At 42.8% G+C, this 26,142-nt stretch overlaps 1 long non-coding RNA gene across 1 annotated transcript; it reads right to left on the reverse strand.

Annotated features, from left to right (window-relative positions):
• Positions 1–19,698: 19,698 nt before the first annotated feature.
• Positions 19,699–25,487, reverse strand: LOC113632020 (uncharacterized). Its single transcript, XR_003437619.1, has 3 exons — positions 25,177–25,487; positions 21,835–22,184; positions 19,699–20,260 (listed from the first exon to the last, which is right to left on the reverse strand). It is a non-coding gene; the product is annotated as an uncharacterized LOC113632020 (long non-coding RNA).
• Between the last annotated feature and the right edge of the window lie 655 nt (positions 25,488–26,142).

A 26,142-nucleotide genomic window follows, 5' to 3' on the forward strand; every position in this document is an offset into this window, starting at 1 on the left:
CGGCATGTGGGATCCTCCCGGACCGGGGCACGAACCCGTGTCCCCTGCATCGGCAGGCGGACCCTCAACCACTGCACCACCAGGGAAGCCCTAGGGCCAGGATTTGAACCCAAGGAGAGAGCACTGTCATGGGAGGTAAATCTGCATGGGTGCAAGTGGGGAGGGTTCCTTATGACCTGGTGAACCCCAAGATTATACTTGTGGGAGAGGTGGAATGGTGGGGGGCAGAGAGAACCCCAAAAGGTGAGAGGGGGTTGAAGAGAAGGAAGTTGAGCTACCACACACATTTGCCCAAGAGCAGGTACTAATTGCTTAAGATTCAAAGAAACAAATTGAAGATACTACATCCAAGAGGAAGTGAGAGGGGCAGGCCAGGCAGGGTGGGGATCCGGCTAGATGAGCATCCCAACTCCTCCAGGAGTTTTGTGTCTGGCCTCTCTCACTTAGCCCCATGTTTTTGAGGATCACTGTGTTATAGTGTGTGTCAGACTTCATCCCTCTTCATGGCTGAGTAATATTCCACTGAGTTGTTGGGTGGATGGATGATGGATGGATGGATGGATGAGTGAGTGAATGGATGGCATTGCTAGTTCTTTCTAAGCCTGTGCCTGGCCCTTCCTGCCTGCTTGCCTGCCTTCCTATCTTCCTATCTCTCTCCTCCTCAACAAACACCCAGGAGATAGTGATCCCTCTTAAGCATTTGCATCCTGACCAGCTGACTGATGTGTTTCCATCCCCGCCCACCTTTGTTGTTCAGCTTCCAGCCTTATTCAGCAACAAGTAATTAACCACCATCCCATCTTTGGAGGAGGCTTGGGCCCCATTCAGTCTCCCAACAGCCTGCAGTGCAGTGTGGGGCACTTTCGTTCTATAGCTCTGTCACCATCCTTGGACTCAGAGGTATTTGCAGGCCCATCCGGAGTTCTGGCAGCGGGAGAGCTGCCCACCTGGGGAGGCTGCCCGGGGAGCCAACTAAGCCTCAGGGCGCCCTGGGCGGACTCGTGTGTGTGGCTGGCGGTGGAGGGGGGTGGACCAGGGGGACCAGGAAGGTATTGGGAACTGTCCGCGGTGAGCACCCCTCCCTGGCCACCCTCGACATAGGCAGTGTTTCCATCCATCAGTGGAGCAAACTCAGATCCTCCCTCCATCTTCTGGGCTCTGTGCCTCTCAGACCTGGAGCACCCTCTCCTGATGTGGGGCACAGAACCTAGTCTCGTTCTTGCCACTTCTCCCAAGTATCTTTTCTGTGCCCAAAGCCAGGAAACCCCTTTGTCACCTGCTGACCAATCATGTACATGCCAAGGAAATGAGCACAGGACAGCGTCTGTTTGAAGTTTGTGCATATAGTGAACTGCTTCGGGGCCTTTTGCGAATGATATTCTGGAATAAAATGGTGACTAGGATCAAGTCCCCGCCCTTAGGAGCCTCGGGAGCTGGGCGGAGTGTCTCTCTCGTGACCACCCGTCTGCCCAGCTTTTCCATCCCATCCACCTGGCCAGGAGCCTGGCTGTTCGGCTCTGATGATTGAATTAGGCTTTCTTCAGAGGTGGGAGTAGCTTAGCCTCCCAGCTCCGGTAACTGTTTCCAAACTTACCTCAAGTAACATTATTTCGATAGATGTAGCACAAAAGTGTCTAAAGTGCACTTTATAAAATAACGTGAAAGCTACTTCTACAAACAGACTAAAAAGAATTCTCTTTTTTTTTAAAAGCCAAAGTCTTCTCATTTTGCCATTCACAAGATGCCTAGAAGGACTTGCAGAAATATTTTCCCCAAAGGTTACAAAACGCCTTGCATCATAGGTGGCTCTTTGATTTGGTAATAAAAAGTGATCACAGGGGCTTCCCTGGTGGCGCAGTGGTTGAGAGTCCGCCTGCCGATGCAGGGGACATGGGTTCGTGCCCCGGTCCGGGAGGATCCCACATGCCACGGAGTGGCTGGGCCCGTGAGCCATGGCCGCTGAGCCTGCGCGTCCGGAGCCTGTGCTCCGCAATGGGAGAGGCCGCAACAGTGAGAGGCCCGCGTACCGCAAAAAAAAAAAAAAAAAGTGATCACAGTAGCCTATTCACTTACAGAGATACTTCAAGCCTGGGGATACAGTCTAGAATTTTGTAGGCAGTTACTAACAGCTGCAGAAAAAAACACCGTGAATCCTGGGGCGGAGAAGAATCATCATAAAAATTATAGCAATGGAATCTGCAAGGATGAAAGAGCAGCAACAATATACTAGCAATCAGACTAATTTTAGCTTAGAAAACACGTCATATAGCTGACCGGCCTCCCTGGATTGAACCTCAACTCAGGTGAGCACAATTGTGAGCACCTATCATGTGCCAGGGATGTGCATGGGCCATAAAGACCAAGCATCTGTGATAAGCTCCATCACTGAAAAAGTACCTTCCTTCTAGAAACACAGTGGAGGGAATAACTAATTTTCACCAGGAGGTGGGAAGATTCCTAGGAAGAAATCCCTTCTGTCCACCGTTTGGATCTAAGGCAGGGAAACAAGAAGGGAGGAACCCAAAATATCTCGAGGCTTTCTAGCCTGGATATCAGGACAGGTGAGGCTAACTAACCAGGGTAGGCTTGGAAGGGCATTGGGGCTGAGTCTGCACACCTGACATGGGAGGTGCCTGCAGGATTTTCACGTGGCTCTTGGGGAATTCAGGCAACAAGAGCAACAATATATTGTTATTTTCTCTTTTTTTAAGACTACAAACACAGTCCATTTCGTACTTTTTAAAAGGCGGGCTGCTAATCTTTAATAGCCGAGGTTCTTAAATTATTCTTGGCTCTATACTTGGATGTGTGTGAACTCAGAGCTCTCCTTCGTTTTCTCATCTCATGCCGGGGGAACCCAGATAATTTCTGGTCACAGCTGCAGATCTGGGGTTGTAAGTGATCTCCTGGAAAATAGCTGTAAAGTTGCTGAAATTATCCTTTAAAATTTTTTATTTCCTCTCATGACATAAAATCCTTGAGCTTTGTTCTTGCGGCTCAATCTTGATTCCTGACATTTCCCCAGCCACGCTGTATTATCAAAGGGCTTCATGCATTTTTAAACAAAATGATCCTACTTCCCGGAGTCTTTCATTTCTTTTTTCAAGGCCTTCAACTTTTTAAAGATCAATTACACTTGCCAAAAATTCCAAAACATTACTAATGGTGGCTTCCATTACCCACATGTGAACTTTTAAACTTCTCCTTTAAATACATTCTTGGAAATTATTCAATCTTTTGTTTTTCTAGTAAAGTCATCTTTTTCTTAGTGTGCCATTGTTTATGACTATGCAATTAATTTTTCCTTGCCTACCTAAATTTGTCGATGCTTAGAAATAACCCAACTTCCACAGCACCCAGAATATGGATAAGGATGTAGAATCAATCCCTACCTTCTAAGAAATTCTAAGCTGCAAAAGTATATATATTATTTTATCTTGATATTAGGATCACAAATTATATTTTTAAAGGTTAACTATGTAAAATATAAGACTTGCACATGGCAAAAATTCACCCAAACAATAAATTAATTAGCTATTTAACAAAGCAAAAGAAAGGTACAGGGAAATGTTTGCAAAATATCCAACTGAAATGATTAACATCCAAATTACATACTTACTATGTAAGAGGTCTTACGAATCAATAAGAAAAAACCAAAAACCCTAATAGAAAAACTGGTAAAGAATACGATGACTCTTTTCACAAAAGAAATTCAAAAGGCATGAACTGTGAAAAAGGAAAACAACTTTAGTAATAATCAAGGAAATAAATATTAAAGTAGAAATGAGGAAAAACACATTGATTAGATTAACAACTTTTTTTTTTTTTTGAATTGGCTTCCAAGACAAACCATAAACATCTGATGTTGACCAGGAAACAAAGACATGGGCAGGCATTCTGAAGCATTGTGTGTTTCAGGAAAAGTAGGGACAACTTTTCCAAAAAGCAATTTGATGGTATCTATTAAAAATTTAAACATGCTTCTTAACCCAACAATTCCATGTCTAAGAAAACATACTAAGAAAAGAATCATCCACTTGTAGAGAGAACTCTGTAGAATTTTATTCATTGCTCTATTGTTTAAAATGAGGGGAGGGGATAAGATTTCCTATTTGTTTAATGACAAAAAATATTGCCTATTAAATAACAAAAATGAAGCCAGTATTACTGAGGGAGAAATAAAGTAAGTCATTGAAGTTTTTCCAAAAATGAGAATTCTTTATTATATATACTGTGGAGAGCAGCAATAATTCCTCATTCACTTGACACAATTTGGGGAACCTGGAGGTGGCTGAGTGCTGGGGAGTGTCTATCAAACATTAAAATAAGGCAAAGGTCAATTTAAACCAGCATAATGTTAATAGCTAAGAAAGCTCAGTTGGATCTATCATCATTTATGACAGAATCATTTGTAATAGATACATTAATTATTCACGTGAAAATAGCTCTTATAAAGTAAATTTAAGCATCTATGGAAAAAATTAATTTTAGTTTCTTAAATCCATTTTTCCCACAATACAATGGTTTGATTTAAACCAGTGACTAAATTAATTAATGAATACGTACAAATTTATTATGAATTTTGTTGTGACTTTTCAATCTATATATAAATTGAAAGAAGCAATAAGAGTTTCAGTGTTATTATTAAGTGGATTTTGCCAATAACCTAATCTTGGAGAAATTCCATTGAGTTTCTCTGACAGACTGACAATTTTCCCAATACCTACTGTATATTACTTATTTTCCTAACCTCTTGCATTGTCTCTTGTCTGTTTTTACATTTTTGTTGTATTTGTTATATGTGTGGGAAAAAAAAAAAAACTATGCCAAATTGGGATTACGATAAAAGGGTGACTGCATTTCCTTTCAGTATTATTTTGGGACATTGTTGAACAGGCCTGCTCAAAGTTTATTTGATTCTCTAGGGAACATACCTTTGTTTGAGTTATTAATTACTACTAACTATGGCCCAGATTCTTAATTACAGGTTTGTGTCCAGTAGATTTGCAAAGATTTCTGTCTGGTGAAGAAAGTTACACCAAAGGTTACAGTTTTCTTGCCCTATTAGGATAGTAACTAGTTTTGTCTTTGACACTGAGTCTTAGGGACTGAATTTTGTACCGCTCCCCCAAATTCATACGTTGAAGTCCTAACCCTCAGTACCTCAGAATGTACTTGGAGATAGAGTTTTGAAGAGGTAATTAAGTTAAAATGAGGTCATTGGGGTGGACCCTAATTCAATAGGACTGGTGTCCTTAGGAGAAGAGGAGATTAGGACACAGACACACACAGAGAGCAGCCACGTGAGGACACAGGGAGAAGATGGCCGTCTATCAGCCAACCAGAGAGGGCATAGAAGAAACCTACACTGCCGACACCTTGATCTCTGACCTCTAGCCTCCAGGATCATGAACAACTAAATTTCTTTTGTTTAGGCCCGCAGTCTGTGGTACTTTGTCATGGTAGCCTTAGTAAACTAATACACTTAGCAAAGTCATTTCAGCGTGCCTTTCCGAACTGAATAAATAAATTCTTGAATTCTCTAAAGCAGCTTTAATGTCTTGCTGAATCTCTCACTAATGTGTTAAATAAACCTCCTATATTTGTATGAAATTCATGTTTTTAACCTTTTGAACATTATACTTTGACATAAAGCAATGAAATTACCTCCCTATTCTCCTATTGGACCTTGATTCCAACTGAGTACTCATTTCCAAATGTCCTATTGTTAATTCTTTTGATATCTGATAACATATCAACCAGTATGTTGTGAGCCAGTATTTTCATCAGCTTTTATTTTTTGTTTTTGTATTTTATTTTTAGCATCCCACAGGGACTTCAGTTAGAATGCCCCGTGCCAGCCTTTTTCCAGTTCATCCAGAGAGTTCTCTTCCTTCTTTGTGTTATCTTAGGTCAATGGTTGCTGAAGGATTTTGGCCACTGAAAGGTCCAAGCCCTGAAAGGCTTTTTACAGAGGACAAGCAGGTGAGGGAAACTGAGGCTTTTCAGGCTTAAGAAAGCTGTTAGGGAGCAGTGCATCTGGCCCGTCACGGGGGAGGGGAGGCTGCTCTGTGGGGAGCATGACATTGGAGATTCTGTATCAGCCCCATTTCAGTGATGTTAGCAGACATACAGTCTAAGAGAGCCCTTTTGCCATTCATCTGGGACCTTATCTTCAATCTCACCCATCAGAATCTGACACTTTATTCACAGCAGGACACCCTCTATTTATATTACAAAAACAGCTATGCCACATCTCGAGGGTGGATTAAATTGGGGCCATTTACCAAAGACAGGGAACAGGCCTGATTCCTCACAATGTAATGGGAGGTAGTTGTTTCTATTTAGAAAGATACTCAGTAATTTTCAATTAGGAAAACATGTTTTAGCTTATTCACGGGACTTGGAGGCCACGAGGAAGCCCTTAGCCCAGGGTGGAAAATGGCATCAGGGTGTCTGGAATAATTAGTTATTAAACAACTATGTAATTACATAATTCACTTAAAATTAATGATTCACATAAAAATAAATAAGAAAAATTACATTTCAATTATAATTATAAATTTAACAAAACTAGCGAGCACTAACGTAGAGGCCTGCTGGGTTGGGGAGGGCACAAGGAAGTAGAAGTCAGTTTGGAGGCTGGGGACCCTGGCCCTGAGTGAGTAGAGGCCCTGGGACAGGAGACAGAGAAACTACCACACTTATTTTCTTTCATCCCCAAGAGGAAAAAGCAGTAAATATTTTAAGTGTCTGTTTTCTGGAAAGTGCTGTGCCGTCCGCTGTCGGGGCCAGGGATGTACATGCTGGACCTGCCACTGAGCTCAGGGCTAGGATAACAAGAGTAAACACTGTCCACTTCAGGCACCTGGTGGTCATTGTCCACAACCAACCCTGAAGAGGAGCTAGTCTCCTCCCCTTTACAGATGAGTGAATAAAGATCACAGAGTTAGGAACCTCGCTCACAATCACATGGTGGCCAAGCTGGGCACTAAATTCTGAACTCTGGTCTAATCAATTCCCCAAATTCGTCCCCTTTTAGGACACATGGGCACCAATAATTCCAATGTGAGTCATCAAATGAATTAGGTGTGACCTGGAACCAGTAAGCATCTTTCTTAAATGTTTTATCTCATCAGCCATAGTGTAACAATGTTACATAGCATTTTTAAAAGAAAATAATCATAATCAACAAAACCCTGTTCATCAACATTTGAAGGGTAACCAATGCATCCCTACCTCATTACCTTACAGCTTATGCCTTCTTCCTGTCTGTTTTGCCCATGGTTTGATTTTTTTCATTTGTCCTACTTTGGTATTTTTTTGCATAGTTGTTTTATTATCTGACTCTGATCATGTCCCTAAAGTCCACCTTTGCTGTATTGTACAAATTTGATTTTGACATTACACAAGAGTTCTTCTGATATCTTCCTCCAGATCAGGAGGATGAACCCACTCCAAGAATGCATTCAATCAACAAATATTTAGTAAAAGCTCCTAAAAACTATGTCAGGCACTAACAGTAAGTGCCAGGTTCTGAGGATACAAAGAATGAAAACAAGGCAGCCCCTGACCTCAATACACCTTAGACCTGGAGGAAAGAGAAGTGAACACTTGCAATACAGCTGATAGCAACTAGACCATTCAGACCAACCCACCTGCTAAAGACAACTTTAAAAGGTGAAAAAAACATTTTTTAAAGAAAACTGAAGAGCATCAAGGAGCTGATAATGTAACAGTGAAATGCTACCAGGCCAAGATCCAGGAAAGGTAAAAAAATCCAGAGGGATGAGCGATGCAGTTGGAGTTGCCTTGGTGTGGGGATATTTTTGAGCTGGAATAAGTGGCTCAGAGGTTCCGCTGCATGTTTAGAGCCTCCTGAACATGTAGGGACAAAAGTCAGAGTCCAGAGCCTGCTAAGGGTGGGTACCCTGCTAAATTAATTCCCTACCTCAAGAAGGGACCACAAAGGTCTGATTTTGAGAAATAAGGGTAAGTCGAAAGAAAATCGGCCCTAGCATGGAATAAAACCAGATTTTGAGTCCTTTTGGTGACTCAGAAAATCTCTACTACTGAAGATAGTTTAAGGTCATACCCTATTGCTAGAGTACTCACACATCTGACAGACAGAAATGAAAAACTTTTGTAAGGGAAGACAGCATTATTCTAAACTTCAGATTATTTCTACATATCATTTCTCAAACATAATGTCAACACGTAATAAAAAATAATCAGGCACCACCTCACACCCACTAGGATGGTTATCAGAAAACAGAAAATAACAAGTATTGATGAGGACAGGATAAATTGGAACCCTTGTGCTCTGTTGGTGTGAATGTAAAATGGTATAGCCGCTGTGGAAAACGTTGTGCTGGTTCCTCAAAAAATTAAATGTGGAATCTTCATGTGATCTAGCAATTCCACTTCTGGGTATATAGCCCAAAGTTGAAAGTACCATCTCGAAGAGATATTTCTATACCCGTTTTCATAGCAGCATTATTCACAACAGCTAAAATGTAGAAATAACCTAAGTGTTCATCAGTGGATGAATGGATAAGCAAACTGTGGTCTATACACACAGTGGAATATTATTCAGCCTTAAAAAGGAAGGAAATTCTGACATACGCTACAATGTGGATGAAACTTGCGGTCATGATGCTGAGTGAAATAAGCCAGTAGCAAAAATACAAATACTAAATGGTTCCAGTTACATGAGGTACCTAGAGGAGTCAAATTCATAGAGACATGGAAAGTAAAATGGTGGTTTCAAAGGACTAGAGGGAAGGAGAAATGGGAGAGTTATCATTTAATGAGTGTATAGTTTCCATTTTGCAAGATAAAAAGTGTTCTGGAAATGGGTGGTGATGAAGGTTGCACAACAATATGAATGTACTTATTAGCACTGAATTGTACACTTAAAAATTGTTAACATGGTAAATTTTATGTTAGGTGTATTTCACCACAATAAAAAACATTGAGAAAATATTTGAAACAAACAAAAAAAATTACCAGGCATCCAAGAGACAGATAATATTAATGAGAATTTTCAAGAACAACAAGAATTGATGATCTTATTAAATTACACCCAGAAAGCAAAGATGATAGGCATGGAGGTTGTGAAAATGCTGTTCACTCTGGAGCCTTTGATGACTGATCTGATTTCTTTTATTTATGACAATGTTAGAGGCAGTTTTCTTGTACCTTGAGTATTACACATGAAAGTGCAAAAAGCTGTCAAAAAAAAAACCCCACCAAAAGAGTAGAAACAAGGACTCCAGACATGGGAATTGCCAGATTATAAAACAACCATTCTCACTATGCTCAAAGAAATAAAAGCTTGAAAACTTTGGCAGGGAATCAGAAGGTGTAAACAAACAGAACCAAGTGTTTGTTAGGCATTCAGGGAAAGGGAGTGGAGGAATAAAAAGATGAAGCCCTGGGATTTTTAGGACAGTGAAATTATTCTGTATGATACTGTAGTGATGGGTACAGGGTGTCATGCATTTGTCAAAACCCATTGAACTGTACAACACAGTGAACCTTACAGTAAACATGGGACTTTAGTTAATAATAATGTATCAATATTGGTTCATTAATTGTAATAAATGTACCACACTGATGCAAGATGTTAATAATAGGGGAGTGGGGAGGGAGGAGGTATATGGTATAGTGTCTATACTATTGGCTTAATCTTTCTGCAAACCTGAAACTATTCTAAAAAATGAAGTCTATTATTTAAAAAAAAAAAGGAGAATCACCAATATTTTAAAAACCAAACAGAAATTTTGGAAATGAAAATTACAATAACAAAAATAATTCCACAGATGGGTTTAACAGCTAATTAGAAACAGATGGAGTGAAAACTGAATGAATTGGAAGATAGGTCAGAAAAAAAAGCTATTGAGAATGAAGCACAGAATGTGAAAGGGATGAAAAATACAAAAGAAGAGGATTAGTGGCATAAAGAATAGAGTGAGGGACTTCCCTGGTAGTTCAGTGGTTAAGAACCTGGCTGCCAATGCAGGGGACATGGGTTCGATCCCTGGTCCAGGAAGATCCCACAAGCCACAGAGCAACTAAGCCCGTGTACCACAACTACTGAGCCTGCACTCTAGAGCCCACGAGCCACAACTACTGAGTCTGCGTGCCGCAACTACTGAAGCCTGCATGCCTAGAACCCATGCTCCACAACAAAAGAAGCCACCACAATAAGAAGTCCGTGCACCACAATGAAGAGTAGCCCCAGCTCGCTGCAACTAGAGAAAGGCTGCGTGCAGCAATGAAGACCTGATGCAGCCAAAACAAAAAAAAGAATAGAGTAAGAAGATGTTACGTACATGCAAGTGGCATCCTAGAAGGAAAGGAGAAAGAAAATGGGGCAAAAATCAACATCTAAAGAGATTAAGATAATAGCTAATAATTTTCTAATACTGATGAAAGATATTAATTCCCAAATTCAAAATCTCATAAATTCCAAATAAGGTAAATGAAAAGAAATCTATCCCTAGACACCTCATAGTAAAATTTAACCCTAAAGACAATGAGAAAAACTTAAAAGCAGCCAGAGAATTAGAAATAGATTACCTTCAAAAGTTAGACAGCTGACTTCTCAGAAGTGCAGAAGTATGGACCAGAGGGTATGTTTTCAATGTGAAGAAGCGTATCTGCCAACTTAGCATCCTATAAGCATCTTCAAAAAAGAAGAACATTTCCAAATGAAAACTGAGAGTCTACCAGCAGCAGAATTACACTACAGAAAACTTGAAAATACTCATTAGACAAAAGGAGAATAATGGCAAATGGGTGGTAAAGAGGCAGAGGGAAAGAAGTACAATGCAAATGATAAATACATAGGCCAAGTTAAATGAATATCAACTCAAAAAGCAATGTAGATTAAAAAACACATAGAATAATTATGTATGACATCTAGGGCGTACAAGTTGGGAGGAGGACAGATGAGATTAAATTTTCAAGGTTAAATTGTATTGTTCAGGAGGATAAACGTACCAGTTATCATTAGACTCCGATAATCATGGCTGCCTGTCATAATTTCTGGAGTAACTACCGCAAGAATGACCAAAATTTGAATATCTTTCAAACTAACACTAGGAAATATGTGATAATAAAATAATAAATCAAAAGTTAGCAACGAAACAGAAAAGAGAAAGGGAGGAAAGATAAAGTACTAAGAGAGTAGATTTCAACTAAATTATATGAGTAATTACACTAAATGTAAATTTTAACTTTTTGAAATTAAATTTTAAATTAAATGTAAAAATTTAACATTTTAACCAAACGTTACAGTTAAAAAATAAACATTGAATTTCTTTAAAATACCCCAAGCATGTACTCTTCGCAGGAAGCGCAAGTAAAATATAAAGATGCCGGCAGGTAGAAAGTGAGCTGTAATTTACCTAGCACATCTTTTTTTAATCCACCCATTTTCTCTATTGATTGATTTACCAGGAAGATAAAAGACTTTAAGATCTCTACACCTAACACCATGGCATCAAAATATATAAGAAACAATTGAAAAAGTACAGGGAGAAATAAATAAGTACACAGTGGTAGTGTGAGATCTTATGAAGAAGGAGATAGGAAGAACCTGCAGAATTCATGTCCTTTACAAGCACCCATGATTTACTATGCTATCAAGTAAGTCTCATCAAATTTCAAAGGATTGAGATGATTCATAGTGTATACTCTGACACAGTGCGATTATACTTGAAAGAAATCACAAAAACACAGTCCCCATGTGTTTGGAATAAGAAACATATTTCTCATAAATCAAAATACAGATCATAACGTACGGTAGAAAATTATTTGAGCTATATGATAAAAAATACCACAAAAATAATAAAATTTGCTGAATGCAACTAAAGCAGTAATTAGATGGAAATTTCTAGTCTTGAATTCAAATATAAGAAAAGCCTGAATTTAGGGAGCTAAGGGTCAGTGTCAGGAAGATAAAGATAACCCTCTTAAAAAGTACAAAAAAGAAAATTATTTTGAAGTAGAAAATAAAAGATGAAAAATAGAAAAATACAATTAGAGAAGATCAACAAAGCTAAAAGTTGGTTCTTTGAAAGAGAAATAAAACTAATAAACATCTGGCAAGAGTTATTCAGAGAAAAATGAAAAGGCACAAGTAACTACTATCAGGAATGACATAGTTCTCATAGTTATAGATTATTAATAGATCTTATAAATATTAAAATGATAAGAGAATATTTTGAAGCACCTTATAATTTAAAAATTACTAGGAAAATTCAATTTACCAAATTGGCCCAAGGGAAAAGAAAAACTAAATAACCTATAAGTATTTTAAAGTTGGACCTATAATTAAAACTTAAAAAAAAAAAGTCCAGGTTCAAGTGACTTCTAGAGTGAGTTCTATTAAGCTAAAGCCAGTATTGCACAAATGTTTAGGAGAATCCAAAATAAGGCAATATTCCCCAACTCAGTGTATGGCAAGCAGAACTTCATATCCCAATCCAGCAAGTATAGTACAAGAAAGGAAAAACACAGGGAATTCCCAGTGAAGAACATAGAAGAAAAAAAATCCTAAACAGAGTATTAGCAATTCAAGTTCAACAATATTACAAACTACCATATGAAAAGGATAATAGATCATGACCAAGTTGAGTTTATTCCAAGAATAACAATCATGATTCGCTACATTAACCAATTTAAAGGAGAGACATCATATGATCATCTCAATAATGCAGAAAAAGTGTTTGATAAAAACTCCAAAGATAATTTTTCAAGAACAGTGGCCAACACATAGCCAGAGCAAACAAGCATGCAGAGTAACCAGACACCTCGAGTGAGAACCAGTACAGTAGTAGATTAGAGAAACGGAACTGCCGAGATTTCAGATAGTCAAACGTCAGATAGAATATATAGCAAATGCTTGGTGTCTTTTTAAAAAGAAAAGCTCATAAGAATCTAAAAAGTTATGTTTGCAAGAAATACGAAAGTATGAATGTGATATAGCAGATATTAATAATAACCAAGCAGAACTTCTAGAAATGAAAAATACAATAATTGAAGTAGAAACTCAGTAAGTGAATTAAACCAAAGAAGAAAAAAATCCATAAAGAGAAATTTAAAGACTTAGAAAATAGACTGAGAGAATCTAACATCCATTTCATCAGAGTTCCAGAAGGAGAGAAGAGAATCAGATGGAAGAAATGTTCGAGGAGATAATAGCTGAAGTCTTCCATCACAACTGATGGAAGACACTGATCCATAGATTCCAGAAGCACCACAAATTCCCTAGAAGGGTAAAATATAAGAAAGTCACATCTAAGCCCATTGCAGTGAAGCTGAAGAACACTAAAATCAAAGAGAACTTAAAGGAAGACAGAGAAAAATGACTAACTTCCTTCAAAGAAAGAACAGGCTTACAACTGATTATTCGCTGTCAACAATGGAAGCTAGAAGGTGGTGGAATATCTTCAACATGCTTAAGGCAGTAAACACCTATCAAGAATTCTAAAACCAGTGTAAACATCTTTCAAGAAAGTGAGCAAATGAAGATACTAAAAAAAAAAATTTGAGAGAATTTTCCAAGAGCAGATCTTCGATAAAGATAATTCTAAAAGACAATCTTTAGGTAGAAGGGAAATGATGCCAGATGGGAGTAGTGTGATGAAAGAAGGAACAAAACAAACAACAAAAGAAAATGGAGAATATATTGGCAAACCAAGCAAAATTTGCTGTATAAAAAATATTAACACTGGGAAGTGGTAAAAAGATAGAATTCAAATAAATGACATCTATATATAAGTAGAAAGGTAAAAGGAATTAAGCATTTTAAAGTTTCTTTTAGGCTAAACAAATCGACTGATTTCGACTTTGAGAAGTTAAATATTTATGTTGTAATTTCCAGGGTAAGCATTAAAAAAAAAATAGAAGATATTACTTCCAAACTACTAAAGAATAAAATATGGAGTGATGAAAATAGTAAATCCAAGAAAGGAGAGAAAATGATTTTTAAATTTATCATGAGAGATGATGCTCAACAGATAATGAAACTAGTAACACAGACATCATGATAGGAGGTCACTATTAAATGAAAGGAAAGCAGGCATTCTTTCTCAGCAATTATCAGAGGGAGGCATAAGATGAGATCACAGACAGAATCTCTGTTTCACCACCTACACAAGCATGTGGGGGACTCAACCGCACCTAGCTTCCTCTAAAACATTTGATGACTTCATGGTGTGTGTTTAAACACGTGTATTGTCCAAAGGTGCTATAACTCGTATTTGTGGTCCATCCCATCCTTAAAACTAAGTGAATCCATTCTCCAGTGGGGCCCTGACAGCCCCTCGTCCCTTGACCAGCCTATGGGTTTGCAAAGTCACTTGACCATCAACCTGTATTATGAATATTCCTCTCATTCCCGGCAAAGCTGCTTTATCCAGGAAGAAGAGTTGCCTTTCTTGGGTTTGAGGAACTCTCTTCCTTGTAAAAGACAAATCGTTTTTTCAGCTACACGAGAGCTGAGTTTGGGGGCCATTGTTTAAGCTTTCCTGTGCTGCATTTTGTGATAAATTGAGACTTTTGTTTTGTTTTGTTTTGTTTCCTTGCAGAGGAAATCAAATGCAGCAGAACTCTTTATGGTGGGCTGTATCTGAGGCGGCAAAGGCAACCAACTCAGGAAGTTCAAATGATGTCTCCTAGGATGGGCCCAAACAAAAAAACACCACCCCCATCTAACAAGATAGAAAATATTATGCTGGAGCAAAAGATGCAAGGAATGGTCCTTTTGAGAAACACAAAACTCATCTCTTCTTAGAGGGCATTTCTCATTAGTCATTCAACAAACATTGCCAGTACCTGTCCACCACTATGCTAGGTACTCCCTGCCTTAGGGAACTCACTTTATAGAGGAGGGACTGCCCAGCAGGAGCAATGCTGGATGGGTATGGGAGGGCACTGGAAACACCCACTTAAGCCGGACAAGGGGAGATTAAGCTGAACTAGTCTGGACACCAGTTAGCCAGGAGAAGATGAGAAGAAGTCCTGAGATTCCAGGCAGTGAGAGCAGCTTGTGCAAAGGCCCTGAGCCATACACATGTGCAACTCCTCACGGAACTGCAAGTTCTGTGCTTCGGGGAGGTGGGTGAGATGAGGCTAGAGCAGCTGTTGTTCACATCTGAATAATTTCTGTAAGAATATTTGGAACTATAGGCTTCTCTCTGTGGAGAAGAAAAGAAATCCTCAGGTGTGTGGTCATGGACTTGTCACCATTTTTGGTAAACTGAGGAGCCAGAGTACGACAGAAATGTGAACGACCAGGGCACAGATTGAGTTGCAATAAAAATCAGAACTGTATGACCTTGACCTAAATGCTCCACTTCTCTAAGACCTCAATCGATTTACCTACAAAACAATAAACATATCTATTCCACAGATGGATGGACATGAAACTGTTTTGTGAGCAAATATTATATAATGGTAACAATGATTGCATTAAGGGTCACTGGGTTTACCGTTAGTGTTATTACGATCGCAATCTTCATAATTATCGTATGACTACCATAATCATCATCACGGCAAGTTTAATGACTAACTTCCCAGCATGATGAGTGATGGAAAGGAAGAAGCACAGAGAAGATAAAGTGAAGGGGGGAAGGAGGGGAGGTGCGGGGACTCCAGACCCCAGAGGCCCCGGGAGTGTCGGCAGAGGGAAGCCAGCATGGAGGGCCGGGAGGAAGGCTGTGGCCGTGGCGCTTGGGCTGCAGAAGGGGAAGTGGCTCATTGTGCGGCAGGCAGATAAATTAAAAAGGGAGTCTGCGAATCGACATTCTGTGACTCTCAGCATATTTCTTGAGCAGTTATGACCACACTCTTTTTATCTGTTTTTAAATAAAATTTCCAGGGCAAGGAAATCCTAAACCGGTGGGTCTGTTCAGGTTCCACGGGGCCTTCCAGGACACAGTCAACACGTGAGTTCAAGAGCTGACTAGCGGAAAATAGGAGAAAGTCTGTTTGTATCATAGCAGAACACAGAATGTATAAAACGTGACTCCATGTGTGTTTTCGACTCCACAGGTTACCTCTCCTTCGTTAGAGCCAACAGCTGACTTAAATCCTGCCACAGAAGCAGACTGAGCCATGTGCGATCGTGGAGGGCAGGGTGGGAGACAGGCCTTCACCCCAATCCCCAAGGAGAGGAAATGTTTCTAGCGCTTCTGGTTCACACTGCTCCTGTGGAAGGGGTGGGTGCGATGAGCTCAAGAGGTGCCCCCCCATCTCTGGGTGTGGGGTGGGTCCTGGGGAAGGAGAGATGGGAGCAGAGAGGTGGACACAGGAAGCAGGAGACAATGACCATTCGTTTAAACCAATCTACGCTCCTGGGACAGCCCACAAGATCTGACTTATTCTGCACCGCAGTTCATACCAGTGTTTCCCAAACTCGGTTCCGTGGAACCCCAGTACCCTTTAAGAGGTTCATCCAGGGTATCAGTGTCAACAGACAAGTAAGCCAAAAAATGGGGGAGGGGTGGGATTCTATAGACAATTAAACTTGGAAACACTAAGTCAAATGGACGGAGTGAAACAGACTTATTTCCCACAGGACCTCTCAGATCCTTTAATATGATAATACACCCGGGAATCACCAAGCCAGAGATAGTATTTGGGAGTTTCAAAAAAAGAACCTTTTTTTTTCTGCAGAACATTAAACCAGAGTCCTCATAATGCCATACTGATAAAACACTAGTGCTCATTATGCTGTTAATAATGTATCATATTTGAGTATCTGACATGTTGAAGAGAGTTTTTAGGCAGATCTGAAAGTAGTGTGCGTGTATAAATGTCTTTCATGCATGATCCCCCAGAATACTGATTATATATATATATATATATGAAATAACTGAACTCATTTTATTAATTTATTTTTTTTACTTACTTATTTTTGGCTGCTTTGGGTCTTTGTTGCTGCACATGGGCTTTCTCTAGTTGCGGTGAGCAGGGGCTACTCTTCGTTGCAGTGCGCGGGCTTCTCACTGCAGTGGCTTCTCTTGTTGTGGAGCACAGGCTCTAGGCACGCGGGCTTCAGTAGTTGTGGCTCACGGGCTCTAGAGTGTTGGCTCAGTAGTTGTGGCACACGGGCTTAGTTGCTCTGCGGCATGTGGGATCTTCCCAGACCAGGGCTCGCACCCGTGTCCCCTGCAATGGCAGGCGGATTCTTAACCACTGGACCACCAGGGAAGTCCCTGAAATCATTTTTTTCTTTTTTTTTTTTTGTGGTACGCGGGCCTCTCACTGCTGCGGCCTCTCCGGTTGCGGAGCACAGGCTCCGGACGCGCAGGCTCAGCGGCCATGGCTCAAGGGCCCAGCTGCTCCACGGCCTGCGGGATCTTCCCGGATCGGGGCACGCACCCGTGTCCCCTGCATAGGCAGGCGGACCCTCAACCACCGCGCCACCAGGGAAGCCCCCTGAAGTCATTTTAACAATTCCTTTTCAAGGGCAGCTGGACATAGGCAACAGTCACAAGTTTATTGAGCACTTACTATGCGCCAGGCGCCATGCTAAAAGCTTTATCCACTTTCTTTTGGCCTCACAGCTACACTCGGTGGTAGCTACCATAGTGGCCCATTTCACAGACGAGGAAACTGCCACTTAGACCTCCCCCAAGAGTGGTTAAGCCTGTGGCCCTGTGCGTGCGGCCACTTATCCACTGTGTGGCTTTGGACATGGTTTCTATGAGCCTTCCTTTCCTCCCTGTAAAATGAGGCAAACAAGAAAATTCAACTCGAGTGGACTTACAGCCTCATGTCTGAGACCCTAAGGGTGCTGTGTTCTCCTGCGTGTGCAGGGTGCCGGGGGAGAAATCTAAATTTTAGTGTGATCTTCTACAGTGAGCCCATGTAATGATTCATTCAGCCCTCTGAGATCACGCCTGGTCTCCTTAGGTAAACAGGATTTATCTCTCAGGTTCATTTCCTTCCCCTGCCTTTCCCCAGGATGGCCCTCGGCCACATGGGGAGGGAGGTGGCTTGTGTGTGGGAGGATCACGTTATGTACAGTTTAGGCCTGCCACTCTTGAGAACGGAAGAGAGCTAGAAACAGTTGCACAGGGCTGCAGGCGTAAACCCACCTGACATGGATCCCGTCAGGCCTTGCCCTCTTCCCTGGCCGCTGGGACTCACAGACCATGGCCTTGTCCTCTGGTGGCAGCAAGGCCAATGTCTGCGGCTGGGCATGGCTGGACCTCAGTCACCCTCCGCGGGGACTTGCTCCCTCTCCCTAGTGAGGGCCCCGGAGGTCTGGCTGTATCTCCCCAACGCTCCCTGCCAAGAGCCCACCCTGGGACCCTGAGCTACGTGCCCGCTCTGACAAGGTCCCTAGCTAGACCTTCAACCACTGTCTAATGTGTTCTCTTATACAGAATATTTGGGGGTAGTTCTGTTTTCACTCCCGTGACTTTGTTAGGGGCAGTGATTGCTGTGGGTACCACCAGGGCAGGTACCATCGCCATGTGTCCTTCCTGAGGTCTCCACAGCCCCGAGTACGCATAGCTCGTGTAGGTGCTTCATAAACATTTGTTGAGTGATGGCTCAAACCTAGCCGTCCCTCTGCTGAGCCGTGATACACTCTGAAATGCTCACCTCCAGGATGGTGTGTGATCAACCTGCTCCTCCCAGAATCCTCCCTGAGAAGATAAAATACCTGACAAGTTTTAGAAACGCATCCATTTGCCACAAGGAAATCTGCTCAAAGTAGCTCAAGTGTAAAGGTAGTTTGTTGGAGAACACAGAGGAATCCTGCGGGACTCAACTTCAGGAGGGACCGCTGAGCCACCTGGGGACTAGAAGGTTCTCACACATCTGCCCTCTCCAGCTCTCCCCACCTGTGTCCACGGCCTCTCACCTCAGCTTCCCTCGGTTCATCTGCTTCCTGGTCAAGGTTCTAAGAAGTGTTGCCCAGCTGAGCGGTCTGGGCGAGGGTGGGGTTGCCGGGGGTGGGAATTATCAGAGGCAGGTGGGCGATGGATCTCCCTGGATGGCTCAACTGCACGTAGACGAGGCTGAGAGGCACTGGGCAAGCTTCTAAACTTCTGGAACAGCGATGACACATGAAAATTATATTTGAGAATGATGATCTTGACAAACTGTTTAGGTCTGGGACTGGCTCTTTGGGGTCTAAATGTTAGTGGTTTTTTAACCCAGGTGAAGACATGCTTCTTTTCATCAAACAGACTTTAACAATCTTTTGGCACGTATTGGGATGTTTACCTTTGTTCGGTAACAAAGCATCCAGGCAGATGTTCTTTATAAAGCAGCTTCTTGCCTCTCCCTGCTGGGGAATTCCAATTGTGAAATTAGCAGGAGGGGGTCGCACAACCAATTGAAAGGTGTCTACTATCCTTCAGCAGCTTTCAGAAAGATAAGTCAAACATCGACTTTGTTTGGGGATGCTTTAGTGAAATTCATTTCATGGTAAGGAGATCATGAGATAATTCCATGCAGAGCAGTGAGGACCAAGCAGCTGTCAGAGTATGTTTTTACCAAAGAATAATGTAAACTGTTAGGAAAGATGAAGGTTCGTCACGTCAGAAAGTCAGCTCATGCTACCATTTTTAAAACTGCCTTAAAAAATGAATTCCTCCATGCTCATGAAAACCTTTAAAATAGTATTTCCAAAGTAATTACTTAATGTGCCTTTGCCCATTCTCTTGGAAAGTTATTAAATGAATCAGGGTATGATTTATGATTTTGCATACAATCATGATTTGGACAAGTGCCTTTTGAGGTTTTGTGACAGCCTAACAAGAGGACTTATTAAGTTCCTACTGTTCCTTTGCAAACAAGGAAACCACTTTGCATTTTTGTTTTCGCTTGGTTTTCTATCAGACTTCCAGAAAAAAAAATCCCACTTTTAATGTAACAGAAGAGTTCAACCGTGTTACTCTACAAGCATTCAGTGATGAATGAAGCCTGTTCTTTCTTATTCCACAAGTTCTCAGAGTTCCCAGTAGATAATACCATCCGTCACATACCATGTGGCCCGCCTTTCACGTGACCTCTGCGCAATGGGAGGAAGGAAAACCGTGGATCGGTGGAAAACAAGTTGTGCAGAAGTGGTGCATCCCTGCAATGCTCCAGATCATGGATTTCAGATCAGGAAATGGCAGAGATGCGCTTGATGTGAAGCTGGATTTGCCCATCACTCACATGCCTGTAAATGTCGTGTCCCCATCAATTTCAACTAGAACGTGAGCCAGACACTCGGAAGGCGAATCTAGACCAAGGAAAATTTTAACATATGATAGTGATTTGGAATCTCTCCAATGAGATCGTTTTGCTCCGGCATAGTCTGAAAGTCTCCACGGCTTATTAGTTTAGAGCCCAGTGATCTTAAAAGGTCTCTTCCAAGCAAAAGTGGAACATACAGCTGTCTGTTCTCTATAATTCCCTGTGCATACAGATGCTAACTACACTCTACATTCTTGACTAGATACATTAGACTCATTAGCTGTATTTTAAAAAATACATCTATTGCCTGGAGACACCTGGTACATCCACAGAAAGTGACTAATTGCAAGGATTGAATGAAATTAAGCACCCCGGATCGAGATGGTTTTGTGTGAGGGTAAGGCACAGCTGGTGCCCTTTTAAAAGGTGAAATGAGGCTAATTGGATCATCTAGAAACCAAGTAGACTGAAGTAGGCAAAAGAAATTGATGTTCAGCTAAAAGAGATATATTCTCTGGAAGAGGGAGAAAAAGCTTTGTGGGCACAAAATGTGACATCAGGAATTGGAAATCTTTTGATATAAACTTTAAGATTTCTTTTCCCTTGTAATGATATAGGACCTTTTGAGTGAAGATGCTGAATGTGAATTAGAGGGAGGCTGGACTTTTCAGGTACAAAAGAGCATATACCTGTGTCTGGCTGTCTCATGAAAATTCTTGTTATGTCAGTTGCAATGAAACATGCTTTGAAAAGAAAATGGATTTTATACCTAATTCTACTTAGTAGTCTATGTGGCTATTTGCTCAACCCAAATGAAAGCCTTAATTATGCTGCTAGTAGAAGAATCACGTGCAGAGGTAAACGTCCTTTGCACATCCAGCACATCAGGAAGGCAGAAGTTGCGAATAAATCTAAGAGTGTTATTGTGCTAGTATGTACCTACCCGGAGGCTGCATCTGTAAGAGGGCTGGTTAAACTAGGGACACCAGCTGTTACCTGCTATGGGTGAAATTAACCAGTCCTTCAGGTGGAGGGTGTGAAATTGACCCAGTGGCCTCATTTTTATAGTCCTCTAACCACCAGCCCTCAACAGCTCTGGAGCAAGGTGAGGTGATGTTTGCGTTTCATAGCATCTTATATTTGATGCAGTAAACAGCAGAGAGACCAGTGGTCAGCCAGAGGGCCCTGGTGTCCCATTGTATTTCCAGGGTCTGTCCCAGTGCCTCGTGCTGACTGGGGCTCAGTAAACATGCAAATTTTACGTAATCAGCAGTGACATAACAGGACCACAGGTTGGCCTTAAATAACGGTAAGCTCTTCTCTTGTTTATTTCCAATCCCTGTGGAAATGGGTAGGCATCTTGGGGAGTTTCTTGGGTGGCAGGGAATTGCTGCAGGACCAGCAAGAGGGATGGAAGGAGCCATGCTTTCGGCTTCCACAGGCTACTGAGAAGGACGCCCACTGCTGGGGGGTGAGCACTCAGGCCAAAGCAAAGCCCATGAAGGGGCCTCACGGGGCTTCTGCCCAAGGCCCTGAGGATCCTGCCACCTCTTCTAGAAACAACCAGAGAAGGGCTGGTCTCAAGAGGGCTGCCTTGGAGGACCTGCCGTATCATTTTACCTTGTGGCCTCCTTTCTCCATCACTGCGGGTCCTCCGTCACTGTGGCCTTTCTGCTTTCCCCAGCAGAGATCACTGCGGGTCCTCCGTCACTGTGGCCTTTCTGCTTTCCCCAGCAGAGATCACTGCGGGTCCTCCGTCACTGTGGCCTCTCTGCTTTCCCCAGCATAGTCTCCGGGCACTGCCTGCAACTGGCTGCTGCTAACCTGTTTCTTACCCACGCAGTTGGCGTCCCATCCTTGCCGGGTACGAAGGAGTCTCTCCAGACATCGTTACCCTTGGTTCCTGGCTTGAGAGGGGCTGACGTGGGGTCAGCTGTCCCCTACTGGATGGCTTTTTAAAGCAGCCAGCCCTAAAATATAGGACATTCAGCTGAGAAGAGAAATAGGGCAGAGAGCAGCCGCCATCGCTTGTTAATTACAAGTCCTTCCCAAGTACCCGCCCATCCCACCACTACCCGCCCCCAGAAAAACCTCCCCAAGTTTCAGGACCAGGGTGATCCCTGGCACAGCTCCCCAAAGGAGAGCCAGGTACCATCTAGGGTTGGCTCCAGTGACCTGTCAAAACTCAAGCCTCAGGCTCTGCAGTGAACGTCCTGTGATGTCTCCCCTGGGACTGCCCTTGGAGCCTAACCCCTGATGCCCTGATGCTGGGGTGGACCTTTGAGGTCCTCCCTGACAACTACATCCCAGTGCTGTCACATGGAAGGCAGTCAACACTATTTGTGGACTGAATCTCTGCCCTGCTTCCAGAAGTGGTTGTCAGATGTGCATATGGTGTTATTGGTGGTGGCTGGATTTCTGTTTTGTTCTGAGATTTTTTTAAATTTTGGTAAAATACACATAGAATATAAAATTTGAGATTTTAACCATTTTTTAAGTGTACAATTCAGTGGCATTAAGTACTTTTACATCGTGATGCAACTATTGCCACTATTAATCTCCAGAACTTTTTCATCATCCCCAATTGAAACTCTGTACCCATTAAACAACTCTCCATTCTCTCCTCCCCCCGCCCCTGGTAACCACCATTCCTTCTGCCTCTATGAGTTTGACAAGCCCGGGTACCGCATATAACGGAATCATCCTTTTGCATCTGGCTCGCTGCACGTAGCATAATGTCTTTGAGGTTGCATGTTGCAGTCTGTGTCAGATTATCAGAATTTCCTTCCTTCCTAAGAGTGGATAATAATCCGTTGTGTGTATCTACCACATTTTGTCTATCCAGACATTGGTTGATGGACAAGTGGGTTGCTTTCATCTTTTGGTTATTGTGGCTAATGCTGCTATGAACGTGTGGGTACAAATTACAAGTATCTATTCAAGTCCCGGCTTTCAATTCTTTAGGGTACATACCCAGAAGTGGAATTGGTGGATCGTATGGTCATTCTATTTTAAATTATTTTAGAAACTGCCTGTTTTTATAGCAGCTGCACCATTTTACGTTCCCACCGGCAATGAACACCATTCCAATTTCTTCACATCCTCATCAACACTTACTTTTTTGTTTTTCTTTTTCTTCCAACTTTCTTGACCCATAATTAACATACAGCACTGTATAACTTTGTGTCCAGCATAATGACTTGACTTACGTACATCATGAAATGATGACCACAAATGTAGTGAGTATCCATCATCTTATACAGGTAACAAAATTAAAGAAATGGAAAAAAAAACCTTTTTCCTTGTGATGAGAACTCTTTGGATTTGCTGTCTTAACTTTCATATATAACGAAGAGCAGTGTTAATTATATTAATCATGTTGTACATTACATCCCTAGTACTTATTTCTCTTATAACTGGAAACTTGTACCTTTTGACCACCTTCATCCAGTCTCCACCCCTCCACCGCCGGCCTCTGGGAACCACAACTCTGATTTATGAGTTTGTCTGTTTGTTTTTGAAGTATAATTGACTTTGAAGTATAATATAATTGTTAAGTATAACATAACAGCACTATGTTAGTTCCTGGTACAAAACATAGTGATTCGATATTTCTATACATTTCAAAATGATCACCATGATAAGCCCAACTACCATCTGTCAGCAGACAAAGATATCACATAACAATCGACCACATTCCCCACACTACATTTCATACCCATGAAGTTCCAGTTATTTTGTAACTGGAACTTTATACCTCTTAATCCCCCTTACTTATTTCTCTCCTCCCCCCAGTGCCCTTCCCTCTGGCAAGCACCCATTTGTTCTCTGTATCTATGACTGTTTCTGTTTAGTTGTGTTTGTTCATTTGTTTTTAGATTCCATATACAAGCAAAATCATACAGTATTTCTCTTTGTCTGACTTATGTCACTTAGCATAACACCCTGTAGGTCCATCCACGTTGTCGCAAGCAAGATTTAATTTTCATGGCAGAGTAATATTCCACTATATATATATATGTATATATATATATATATTCCACATCTTCTTTATCATTACTCTTTAAAAAAAAATTGCAACCTCAATGAATGTGGAATGGTATCTCATTGTGGTTTTGATCTGCATTTCCCTAATGACTAATGACATTGAGCATCTTTTCATATGCTTATTGGCCGTTTGTATGTCTTCTTCAGGCGAACCCATTCATTCAAGTCCCTTGCCCAAATTTTAAGTGGGCTGTTGTTGTTCAGTTGTCGAATGTGTTGTTGTTGTTGTCTTTAACATCTTTATTGGAGTATAACTGCTTTACAATGGTGTGTTAGTTTCTGCTTTATAACAAAGTGAATCAGTTATACATATGTCCCCATGTCTCTTCCCTCTTGCATCTCCCTCCCTCCCACCCGTGTTTTTAATCTAGATGAAGAAATCCTTACCAGAGGCTCTCAACCAGTCAGCAGTCCAAGTAACAGTGGCCTGACTGAGCTCGTGCTCACGCCACTTGCCTGTGTGTGAACAATCACACATACCCCGCCAGAGAAGGGCGGTTAGGAGAGAATAAGCAGCTCAGTCTCACAGCAACGCATTAACTAAATAGCTCTTGAAGGCAAGGACCACCAAGGCCGGGCTGCAGACCTGGGGACTCATCTAGGGCAGGAGCTCTCACCCCGGCTCAGCCTCTCAGAAGTCCTGACCCAGCCACGCTGAAACTCCCAAGACCAGTGGGTCTCACCACCGGGCGCACGTTAGCATCACTAACCTCCAGGGCAGCTTATAAACACGGGGTTTGGGACTTCCCTGGTGGTTCAGTGGTTAGGCCTCCGTGCTCCCAATTTAGGCGGCCCGGGTTGGATCCCTGGTCAGGGAACTAGATCCCGCATGCCGCAACTAAGACCCAGTGCAGGCAAATAAATAAATAATTTTTTTTTTTTTAATCAGGTTTGTATAGGCCAAACCCCTCAGACCTCAGACCCTCTAGGGGTGGCGCTGGGGCAGTGATGTTTTTGAAAGGTGCCCAAGTGATTCCAAAGTGCGGTCAGGTTGACGACCACCGCTCACCAAACACCGTAACCTGACTTAAAATGTGTGCGTCCGTTGGTTTTTCTTTGTTGTTTCCCTGTTGGACTGCTTGTAAGAGCGGCACTTGTGTTTCTGTCCTATGAGCTTTTGATCCTGTGAGAGAGGACACCGCCTCCCAAACCCGCACAGCAGGTGCAGGGCGTGGCCCGACGCCATCCCGAGGCCCGCGTGGCCCCCAGGCTGCCCCGCACGCGCCCTAGCTCCGCCCCCAAACGAGCTCTCCCGCCCTCCTCCGACCCCGCGCCCCACGCCGCCACGTGGCCCTGCCCCGCCCCGCTCACGTTCGCGGCCGGTCCCCTACGCCCCCATGCGCCCCCCTAGGCCCCCGCGCGCCCGGCTCTAAAGTAAACACCCAGGAGCGGCGGCGGCCGGACGGTGCGGCGCCTCCGCCCGCTCGTCGCCTCGGTGCCGCGGGCGGGTCCAGCCATGGTCGAGGGCGTGCCGGCCTCCGCATCGGGCGGCGCGGGCTGCCGGGGCGTGGCCGGGGCCTGCACGGCGGCATCATCGAGTGGTGAGCGGGACCGCGGCGGGACCGGGACCGCCCCGGCGGATGGGAGGGGCGAGGGGGGTGAGGAAGGGGAGCGTGGCTCCCTCGGCTGCTGTCCCCAGGACCTCGGACCAAGTGCCAGGGGCGACCGCCTGCGCCTCCGGGGCCCTGGTAAAAGGTTCAAAAGGACAGCCGTTCACACGCAGGACCAGCGCCTCTTCATGCTGGCTGGGATGGGACTGGACACGCACACACACGCACACACGATGGGGCAGTGTGGGTTTCCCACCTTGGGGCCTCCCCTGTTGGTCACGCTTCCCGTGGGAAGCAATCCAGCCTGCCCTCCACCGAGGGGCTTGTTGGT

The sequence above is a fragment of the Aethalodelphis obliquidens genome, unplaced genomic scaffold, assembly GCF_003676395.1.
Source record: "Aethalodelphis obliquidens isolate GAN/ISIS:26980383/991018 unplaced genomic scaffold, ASM367639v1 scaffold35, whole genome shotgun sequence".
In the NCBI taxonomy this organism is placed as follows: Eukaryota; Metazoa; Chordata; class Mammalia; order Artiodactyla; family Delphinidae; genus Aethalodelphis; species Aethalodelphis obliquidens.